The sequence below is a fragment of the Bison bison genome, unplaced genomic scaffold (genome assembly GCF_000754665.1).
Source record: "Bison bison bison isolate TAMUID 2011002044 unplaced genomic scaffold, Bison_UMD1.0 scf7180017864114, whole genome shotgun sequence".
NCBI lineage: Eukaryota > Metazoa > Chordata > Mammalia > Artiodactyla > Bovidae > Bison > Bison bison.
The window spans coordinates 336137-345461 of record NW_011494686.1 but is presented as its reverse complement, the minus strand read 5'-3'; the positions used below and the strand labels follow the sequence as shown (position 1 = coordinate 345461).

The following is a 9325-nucleotide window of genomic DNA, read 5'->3' as shown; positions in this document are numbered from 1 at the left end:
CTCCAGGCAAGAATACTGGAGTGGAGTGCCATGCCCTCCTCCGGGGGATCTTCTCTACTGAAGAACTGAACCTGAGTCTCTTGCATCTCCAAGATTGGCAGGCAGATTCTTTACCATTGAGCCACCTGGGAAACCCAATAACCTGATGAAAGCTAACACAGGTCCCAGAAAAAGAGAGGGAAGATGCTGATTGGTGAAACATTAAATTATTAAAAACAGTCCCACCAATATAGAATGCATTCAATACATACACCCCTGAGAAACATCAATAAATGCTAACTTTCTGGACTTCCCTGGTGATCCAATGGTTAAGAATCCACCTGCTAATTCAGGGGACACAGGTTTAATCCCTGGTCTGGGAAGATCCCACTCACCATGGTCAAAAGCCCATGCACCATGACTCTTGAGCTCAAGGTCTAGAACCTGTGCTCTGCAACAAGAGAAGTCATTACAATGAGAAGCCCTCACACCACAAGGAAGAGTAGCTCCCATTCACTGAAACTAGATAAAGTCCACATAGCAATAAAGACCCAGTGTGGCTAGGAAAAAAAATTGTAACTGTCCAACTCCCACTTTCAGTGAGTCACAAAAATTTCTCATTATAAAGGTGAATTACAATATACTGAGAAAACATAATTTATTCATCTTCCTCAGATTCTATTTATTCTGTATGCTGCTACCCTAATTGGATTTAGGTGAGTCTCTGGCAGATAGGGTAGAACCAACACTTTCTGGTCCAGGTATCTTTTCAGAGAAAACTCAGCTGCCTGCCAGCTCTTCCTGTGCTGTGTTTCTGTGCTGCTTTATTTGAGGTTGCAAGTACCTGGAAAAGAGAAGCAGATGTTTTTCAAGAATGTTTATGAAACTTCTGTTTTAAAGGTGCACATTAACGGGACCCAAACTCTCTTGCATTTGCAGCTCACTTCTTGAAATTATGTACATGTCCTCTAGAATTAGCTTGGGCAAATCTTTATCTATGGGCATTGGAGACCCCTTGGTTTCTGCACTGAAGCCATTCCAGTTTTGTCAATGGCACCCCACTCCAGTACTCTTGTCTAGAAAATCCCATGGATGGAGGAGCCTGGTGGGCTGCAGTCCATGGGGTTGCTAAGAGTCAGACACGACTGAGCGACTTCACTTTCACTTTTCACTTTCATGCACTGGAGAAGGAAATGGCAACCCATTCCAGTGTTCTTGCCTGGAGAATCCCAGGGATGGGGGAGCCTGGTGGGCTGCTGTCTATGGGATCGCACAGAGTCGGACATGACTGAAGCAACTTAGCAGTAGCAGCTGGTCATGGCAACTCATTGGAAGTGCAGTCTTAGCCACTGGGCCACCAGGATAGTCCCCATCAGACATTTAATGACTTCATTAATTCTACCTGTTATTCAGAATGCTGCAGATAAAGAATGAATAAGGCATATTTCCTGAGTCCCAGGAACTCACTTTCTAGTCAAGAGGATAAACACATCATTTCATTTATACAATTGGGGCTTCCCTGGTGGCTCAGTGGTAAAGAATCTGGCTGCCAATGCAGGAGATGCAGGAGATTGGGAAGAGCCCCTGGTGAAGGGAATGGCAACCCACTCCAGTATTCTTGCCTGGAAAATCCCATGGACAGAGAGCCTGGAAGGCTACAGTCCATGGGGTTACAGAAGAATTGGACACAAGAGGGCAATGGCACCACTCCAGTACTTTTGCCTGGAAAATCTCATAGACGGAGGAGCCTGGTAGGCTGCAGTCCATGGGGTTGCTAAAAGTTGGATATGACTGAGCATCTTCACTTTCACTTTTCACTTTCATGCATTGGAGAAGGAAATGGCAACCCACTCCAGTGTTCTTGCCTGGAGAATCCCAGGGATGGGGGAGCCTGGTGGGCTGCTGTCTATGAGGTCACACAGAGTCGGACATGATTGAGGTGACTTAGTAGCAGCAGTAGCAGTGACTAAAACCAAAACCAAATGTGCTAAAATGGAGTTATGGATAGGTGACTATGAGAAATCACAGAAAGACTACTTTGCCTGAATTAGCAATTTGGAGAAGTGGGGAATTTTGAACTAAGTAAAGATGATATGGAGTGAGCAGAGCATACTAAGATGGAACACATTATATAAAGGGGGGGAGAACTACCTTAGCAAAAATGTGAATGAGGACAGTGAAGCAGGAAATGTTGAAGACTGAGGCTAGAGGGGTTAAGCGGGAGCCAAATCATGTAGGTCTTACTTAAGGAGCTTAGACTTAATCTTATAGGGGAGTGGCTTCAAACTGGGCTCAACAAAGCCCCTCAGGCTTTGGAAGAGGGCATGGAAGGCCAACTGGGCGTCATAGCTTCGGTTCTGACGTCTATTTCAATGGGACCAGCTCAGTTAAGCTTTATCCCTCTGCTCCTCTGCTCAGTTGCTAAGTCGTGTCTGACTCTTTATGACTCCTCTGTCCATGGGATTTTACAGGCAAGAATACTGGAGCGGATTGCCATTCCCTTCAGGCAATCTTTCTGACCCAGGGATGGAAGTCGAGTCTCTTGAGTCTCCTGCACTGGCAGGAGTCTTTACTACTAGCACCACATGGGAAGCCTCCTAACCATTATCCCATCATATGCAAAATAGTTCCCTGACCTAAAGGTGTTGGGTATTGATCAAAATCTTACACGTAAGGGGGATGGAGAGGGTATCTTTGGCTTGGAAAGCATGAGTCCTGAATAGTTTAATCCAACTGCTCTGAAGACAGATCACAAGATGAGTTACTATTTCCCCAGAGCCTGTAATAATCTGATTCACATCCAGTGAGTGCCTTGCACAAAGACTAGGTCACTGGAATCTTCTGTGATCATTACTTTCCACTAAGTTCAAAAAACCTGTGGGTTTGTCACCACAATTTAAGATCTATCCTTTATATTGCACCAAGAAAAACACTGTATTTGCTTCCTTTCCTTAACTCAATCATGGGAGAAAACTGAATTAAGAACTTACAGCTCTTAAGGCAGATGTCAGTTTATTTGGGAGGCAGTAGGAAGAGGAGGAAAGACTTCTTGTCTCCTTTCCCTTCTCCCCCCTCCCCCCACCCCCGTTATAGGTCTCCAGGTCCAAGTAAGACTCAGGTAACTGGCAGGCGCTACAGCTCCTCTTGGGTGGGAGCCTCGCTCCTCTGAGAACCATGAGTTCCCCTCCAGAGGAAGCTAGAGTAAGAACAAGTAACTCTGACTGAGGGCTTAACATGATCTGGGTACTATAACCGTGGGCTTCCCTGGTGGCTCAGACAGTAAAGAATCTGCCCGTGATGGGGAGACTCGGATTCGACCCCTGAGTCAGGAAGATTCCCCTGGACAAGGAAATGGCTATCCACTCCAGTATTCTTGCCTGGAGAATTCCATGGACAGAGGAGCCTGGTGGGCTACAGTCTGTGGGGTCACAAAGAGTCAGGCCTGACTTAGAGACTAACACTACTACTACTACAACAAAGCTACTACTACAATCGTTACAACAAAGCTAAGAGATAGGTACCATATGATCCTCATTTTATGTATAAGGAAATTCAGGTCTAGAAGTTAAGTAACTTAACTTGTTCAAGATGCCTCAGTGGCAAGCTAGGATTCAGATTCAGACAGTAGCCTCCTGTTACGTGCCCTGACAATCACTGAGCTAAAACATCTCCTTACAGAGAGCCCTTTGATGTAAAAGGTGTAAAAAGCCAATACCAGAAAGCCTAGCCTGGGACCTGGGGTTGGCCTTTTCTTTTGGGGGCTCTGGGCCTTCCTGAGGCATGGGCTTTTCTCTAGCTGTGGTGAGTGGAGGCTGCTCTCTAGTTGCAGCGCATGGGATTTTCATTGTGGTGCCTTCTCTCGTTCAGTCAGCGGTTGCAGCTCCCGGGCTCCAGAAGAAGTGAAGAGAAGTCACTTAGTCGTGTTCAACTCTTTGTGACCCCGAGGACTGTAGCCTCCCAGGCTCTTCCGTCCATGGGATTCTCCAGGCAAGAATACTGGAGTGGGTTGCCATTTTCTTCTCCAAGGTTGCTACAAAAAGAAGTTGAAACTGTGCCCTTATCAACTCATTTACTTCCACAGGTCTAAACTCGATAATTGGGTCAACTATTTTATTTTGCTCAGGGAGGACACTATAAGCAGACATTCTTGGGCCTTTTAGCTACTAAGGAACCCCAGATCTTTAATGCATTCTCAAATAGTACATTCTGAGTGTGGAGTGTACAATCCACACTTAGTACAATCTAGTACAATCTCAGTGTGGAAGGTTACACACTCAACATGACTCTTGCCTTTCCTCTCCTGAGGGAAACCTTTGATTAGGATTTAGAATTATTCTCCACACAACTTACTTTCTTAAGAAGTTTATAACACACAGCTCTAGGTGTTGGGGAGCCAATGAATTGTGAAATTTGCTTTTTAGATAATTTCAGCTACAGCAATGAAGATGAAGGATGAATTTAAGAGGTGCGTGACTGAAGCCTGGGGGAGGAGAGGCCATTATAACAGACAAGGGGAAAGATTAAAAAGATGAATGCAGGCAGGGGCAGCAAGCAATCAGAGGAGGGGGAAGGTTTTTTTTAATTTAGGAAGTCAAGAGGTAAAACTTGGTGATTTCATTGATTATCCTCCATTTGCTACAGAACCATTTTCTACCCTTCTTTGTCCTGCTCTGTGTCCTGGAAGGTGACTGACTCTCTGGACTGTGTCATCTAAGATTCTATACTAGCTCACTTTGGATTGGGTTCTGCTAGTAGGAGCCATCACTAAGAGACTGGTAGGTAGGGGGAGAAAAAGGTCAGGGAATTCTCTCCTCTGCCGACGGCAATACTTCTAGTTAGGGGGCCTCTCTTCCATACTTACAACTCTTTCTGGGTTCTGGTAATGTAGTAGTCCTCTCCTTCTGCTTCTTCAGGACAAAGGATGGTAGTAGCTTCCAGGTGTTGCTGGTGTCTGGACACCTCACAAGCTTTGCTGATTCCCTGAACCTCCCTGACCTCTGTCAACAGTCCTTTGATTAAATTCTCTTTAATTGATAAGCCCTCTGAGTTTGCTCCTGCTGGGACTTGGACTAGTCATGATTGATGGGGAATAGGGAGAGGAGTGCAAAGAGTTGAGGTGACTCCCAGGTTTAGATTTTTTCCTCTAAGTGGATTTTAGCATTTTTCTGAATGCTTTTTCAGGACATGCTCTATTCAGATTACTTGGAATCCATCTCTGGCACCAACATTTTGGTTGGTATTTCCAGCAGGAGACTCAGGCAGGTTCTCCAGAACCAAGCATGGTTGATACTTGGATTTTCTCTTTCACTGCCTGTGAACACTGTTGTCACACTACTATAGGCCCCCGTACACTCAGATTTTCAACTCAGCATTGGTTTTGCCATTGTTAGTTTTACATCTAACTTTGAGTTCTAGATTTTGAAATGTACAGGGAACAATTAGAAAGGGTTATGTAAAACAACAGCAACAAGAATCCTAATTACAGTAAAAGCTTTTATAAAAATGGAAGAAACTGGGAATATTTAGCGAGAATCCATTAATGCAAATATTAATAGCCAAGCAGTTGTACTATGGCTGTAGTGTTTTGTTGATTCAATTATAAAATTTTCTCTCCAAAAATAATTCAATATGATGAACATTTTATTTTTCATCATACAACAATCACTTCAACTCCAAAGAATTTAGTTGGCTCTTCACAATTCTTGTTAAGCCATAAACAAATTATATTCCCACTCCCCAAATTGCCTTTATGCCTATACTGCCTACACCATATACTTCAAACATACCAGCAACCCTATAGAAGCCTTCCCCAAGGAACGGGAGAGTGAGATGAACAGGGAGAATAAGGCTGACATCTATACACTGCTGCTGCTGCTGCCGCTAAGTCGCTTCAGTCGTGTCTGACTCTGTGCAGTCCTATAGACGGCAGCCCACCAGGCTCCACCGTCCCTGGAATTCTTCAGGCAAGAACACTGGAATGGGTTGCCATTTCCTTCTCCAATGGATGAAGGTGAAAAGTGAAAGTGAAGTCGCTCAGTCGTGTCTGACTTTGCGACCCCATGGACTGTAGCCCACCAGGCTCCTCCATCCGTGGGATTTTCCAGGCAAGAGTACTGGAGTGGGGTGCCATTGCCTTCTCCGATCTATACACTACCATATGTAAAACAGATAGCTTACGGGAAGCCAGTGCACAGCACAAGGAGCTCAGTTAGGTGCCCTGTCTCAGAGGTGTGGGATGGGGGTGGTTGGGAGGGAGGTTCAAGAGGGAGTGGATATATGTGTGTGTGTATATATATATATAGTTGATTCACTTCGGTGTACAGCAGAAACTAACACAACATTGTAAAGCAATTATACTCCAATTAAAAAAAAGAAAACAACCTGCCCCATACCCTGCATTCCTGGTATGCACATTAGCCTCTCCAGGGAGCTCTTAAAAAGACTCATTCCCAGACTCCACTCCAAGCCAATTAAACCAGCATCTTTGGAAATGAGGCCCAGGTGTGGATATTGTTTAAAAGCTGCCAAAATGACCCTAAAATGCGCAGAGCTGAGAACAAGACTCCAAACCATAGAACATACAAGATCACGCGAAAAACATACGAGTCTCCTCTGAAGATATAAACCCAAGATACCTTGTGTCCAGTAAACTGTTTAATCCCTTGTTAATGAAGTTCCTGTAAGCTTTCTTCCCCCTGTTAACCTTCAACTTTTGCACACTGGAAAGCTGAGACCCCTTCAGTTGGTTTTGCTTCCTTGTTTGGCATATGTGGTTTGTTGACAAGCTGCCTAGAACACGGTGAAAGATAACCACAATTAAACCTGCTTCTGAGTCAGCAGTGGTTTTCCCCATCAGTGAGGTTTTTCTTAGAACCTTAAAAGAGGGTGAAAAAAATAACATATAAATGAAGGAATAAGACTCTTAAGAGTCGTTAAAGATTACAGTTTTGGTTGGAGAAGAGGAAGGCTATTGTGAACAAAGGAATGATGCTTTCAATATTTTCAAAGAAACCTTTGACTAAAGACCAAGAAGTAAAATGTACATTGCAAAACAACTGAAAAGTAATGTCAATAAATATAATTAGCCTTCAATAAACATATATAGTCTTGAGGAATTCTAAGTCTCATGAATGAGGTAATAAAGGAAGAAAAAATAGTACTTAAAATATGTTTTCTATCTCAGTTTCTTGTGGTGAGCAAATGTCCCATGTTACTTGTGTCAGTTCCATTTTTTTTCAAGTGACTTTCCCTAGTGTCTAAGACAGTGTCTAAGTTAAACCACAAAGAAATGCAAATAACCTGTGATTTCTCTATCTAGAACATTCAGTGTAAGTTAGACTTAGTAGCTCACAAAGTTATCTGAAGTTTTTCAGAAAGGACAGGAAGCATCCTTAGCATTTTTTTTTAGCAGTAGTCACTGCCCACAGGTTGATACTAGAGATGATCAAACAAATGAAGTCGGCTTCTTTTCTTTTCTGCCCTGTCTCACTTCCTGTCAAGTTTTCCCTCCATCTCAGCCTATATTGACTTGGTAATAATATGTCCACTTTGAGTTTCATGTGGTCTAAATGTTTTAAGTAGTTTGGTTATCTTAACAAACCAAACAGACCAAAACACCAAAACAAGGCAAAACAAGAGAAAAGAAACCTTGCCCTGTGGAATGGGAAAGCATACCCTGGGGTACAAGATCACCTGTAAAATGCAGTACTGCATGATTCAGCAGAAGCAGGGACTCACAGAGGTGACAGAATGGTAAAGTCTAAGTGATTCCCCCAAACCAAAATCTCTGGAGAGAACGACTAGGAGGTCTCCCTCTGCTTTCTGGAGAGAGTCCAGCCAATTATATTTGACTTTTTTTTTTCCTGTGACACTTTTCTTAGTTTTAGCAATCATTTTTAAGCTTCAAGTGCTCTTTTTTAAAATTAATTTTTAGGCCCTGCTGGGTCTTTGTTGCTGCAAGTGGGCTTTCTCTAGTTGTGGTGAGTGGGGGTTACTCTTAGTGGTGTTGCAAGGGCTTCTCATTGTGATGGCTTCTCCTGTTGCAGAGCACAGGCTCTAGAGGTCTCACAGGTCCCAGTAGTCTATTACAATGGTCTCTTAAAAGATATGAGTTGTCTAGACTTCTGATCAAATGCTTAAAAGTGTTAGTGATCTAATTTTTAATAAGCCAGCTATGTTTTAAAAGAGTCTATATGAGTAATAATGCATAGCATTAAATGTATATTATATACATACTGCTGATACAAATACCATCTCATTTGATGGTCCAGTCCATCTTGTGTCCAAAGTAGAAGCAGCTTTGTTAGGTCTTTTTTCAAATACTCTTAAGGAATGGTTCTTGAATGGGCCAGGAAGGACCAAGCTTGGACTAGAATGTACTTTTTTTTTCAGTTAAGTAGTCTTTTCATCTTCTACTACATTCTATTGGGACAAAAGAGCCCTTAACATTTCAGTTGCATGAAGTGATGAAGGAAGAAATTTTCACATACTGAGGTATGGGGAAGTCATTCTTGCTTATACATGATTTAACTTAAACTTTGTGCTAACCAGAACAGCCTGCTTTCTGGCCTATTTAAACATACATTTGCTATAGTCCATGGGGTCGCAAAGAGTCGGACACGACTGAGCGAATGAACTGAAGAGAACTGACTCCCTCGGGTTTAAAAGTTCTGAATTTACCCCTTAGGGTCCACACTTGAATGCAGAAAAACTTTTAAAATGTAATAACGTACCCGGTATCCAGTAGTGATAACCCCGAAGAGTTGACGTAAATCCTAAGTTCGTTTTAGAGAAAACTGAACGGGAAGCCAGGGACTCGAATTTGAGCCCTGCCTGTGTGTGATTTTCTTGGGCAAGTACCATCTCAGGATATCCCTCCCAGTCTGTAAAATGAGAATAATCCAGAGGTACACTTCACAAGGTTCTGTGAGGATGATTTTAAAAACGTCGGTGAAAGCATTTTCCTCTACCCCATTTGGGGTGCTTTTGCTATTTCCGAGTTCTTTTCACTTTCGCCACTTCGAGATGTGGTGATAACGACTCAAAGGCCTTACACATCACCATAAACGCCTGACCGTCTCTAATACGTATCACCTCCCTCGCGGGAGGGTGCAGCTTCGGCTTGGTTGGGTCGGCCGAGTTTAGGTGTCCCAGCTGAAGTCACACACGCCTGAAGTCAGGAAAGAGGGAGAAAGCTATTATTTTCTCGTCAGACGCCCGAACAAGAAAGAAGTTATTAACGAAGGTCCCCTACGCGCACGCGCGGTGGACGCCTCGCGCCTTATCGCCTAAACGGGGGAGGGGGCGACGTGCTCACGTCGGGCGTGCTGACGTTCGCGCAGCGTGC

The 9325-nt window shown here is 43.6% G+C and overlaps 1 long non-coding RNA gene across 2 annotated transcripts; it reads right to left on the bottom strand.

The window, feature by feature from the left end:
• Nucleotides 1–489: 489 nt before the first annotated feature.
• On the bottom strand, nt 490–9251 carry LOC104988027. Of its 2 annotated transcripts, none has more exons than XR_825198.1 (3): nt 8712–9251; nt 6615–6853; nt 490–823 (listed from the first exon to the last, which is right to left on the bottom strand). It is a non-coding gene; the product is annotated as an uncharacterized LOC104988027 (long non-coding RNA). The 2 variants fall into 2 exon arrangements; XR_825199.1 differs by having other exon boundaries at nt 6615–6768.
• Between the last annotated feature and the right edge of the window lie 74 nt (nt 9252–9325).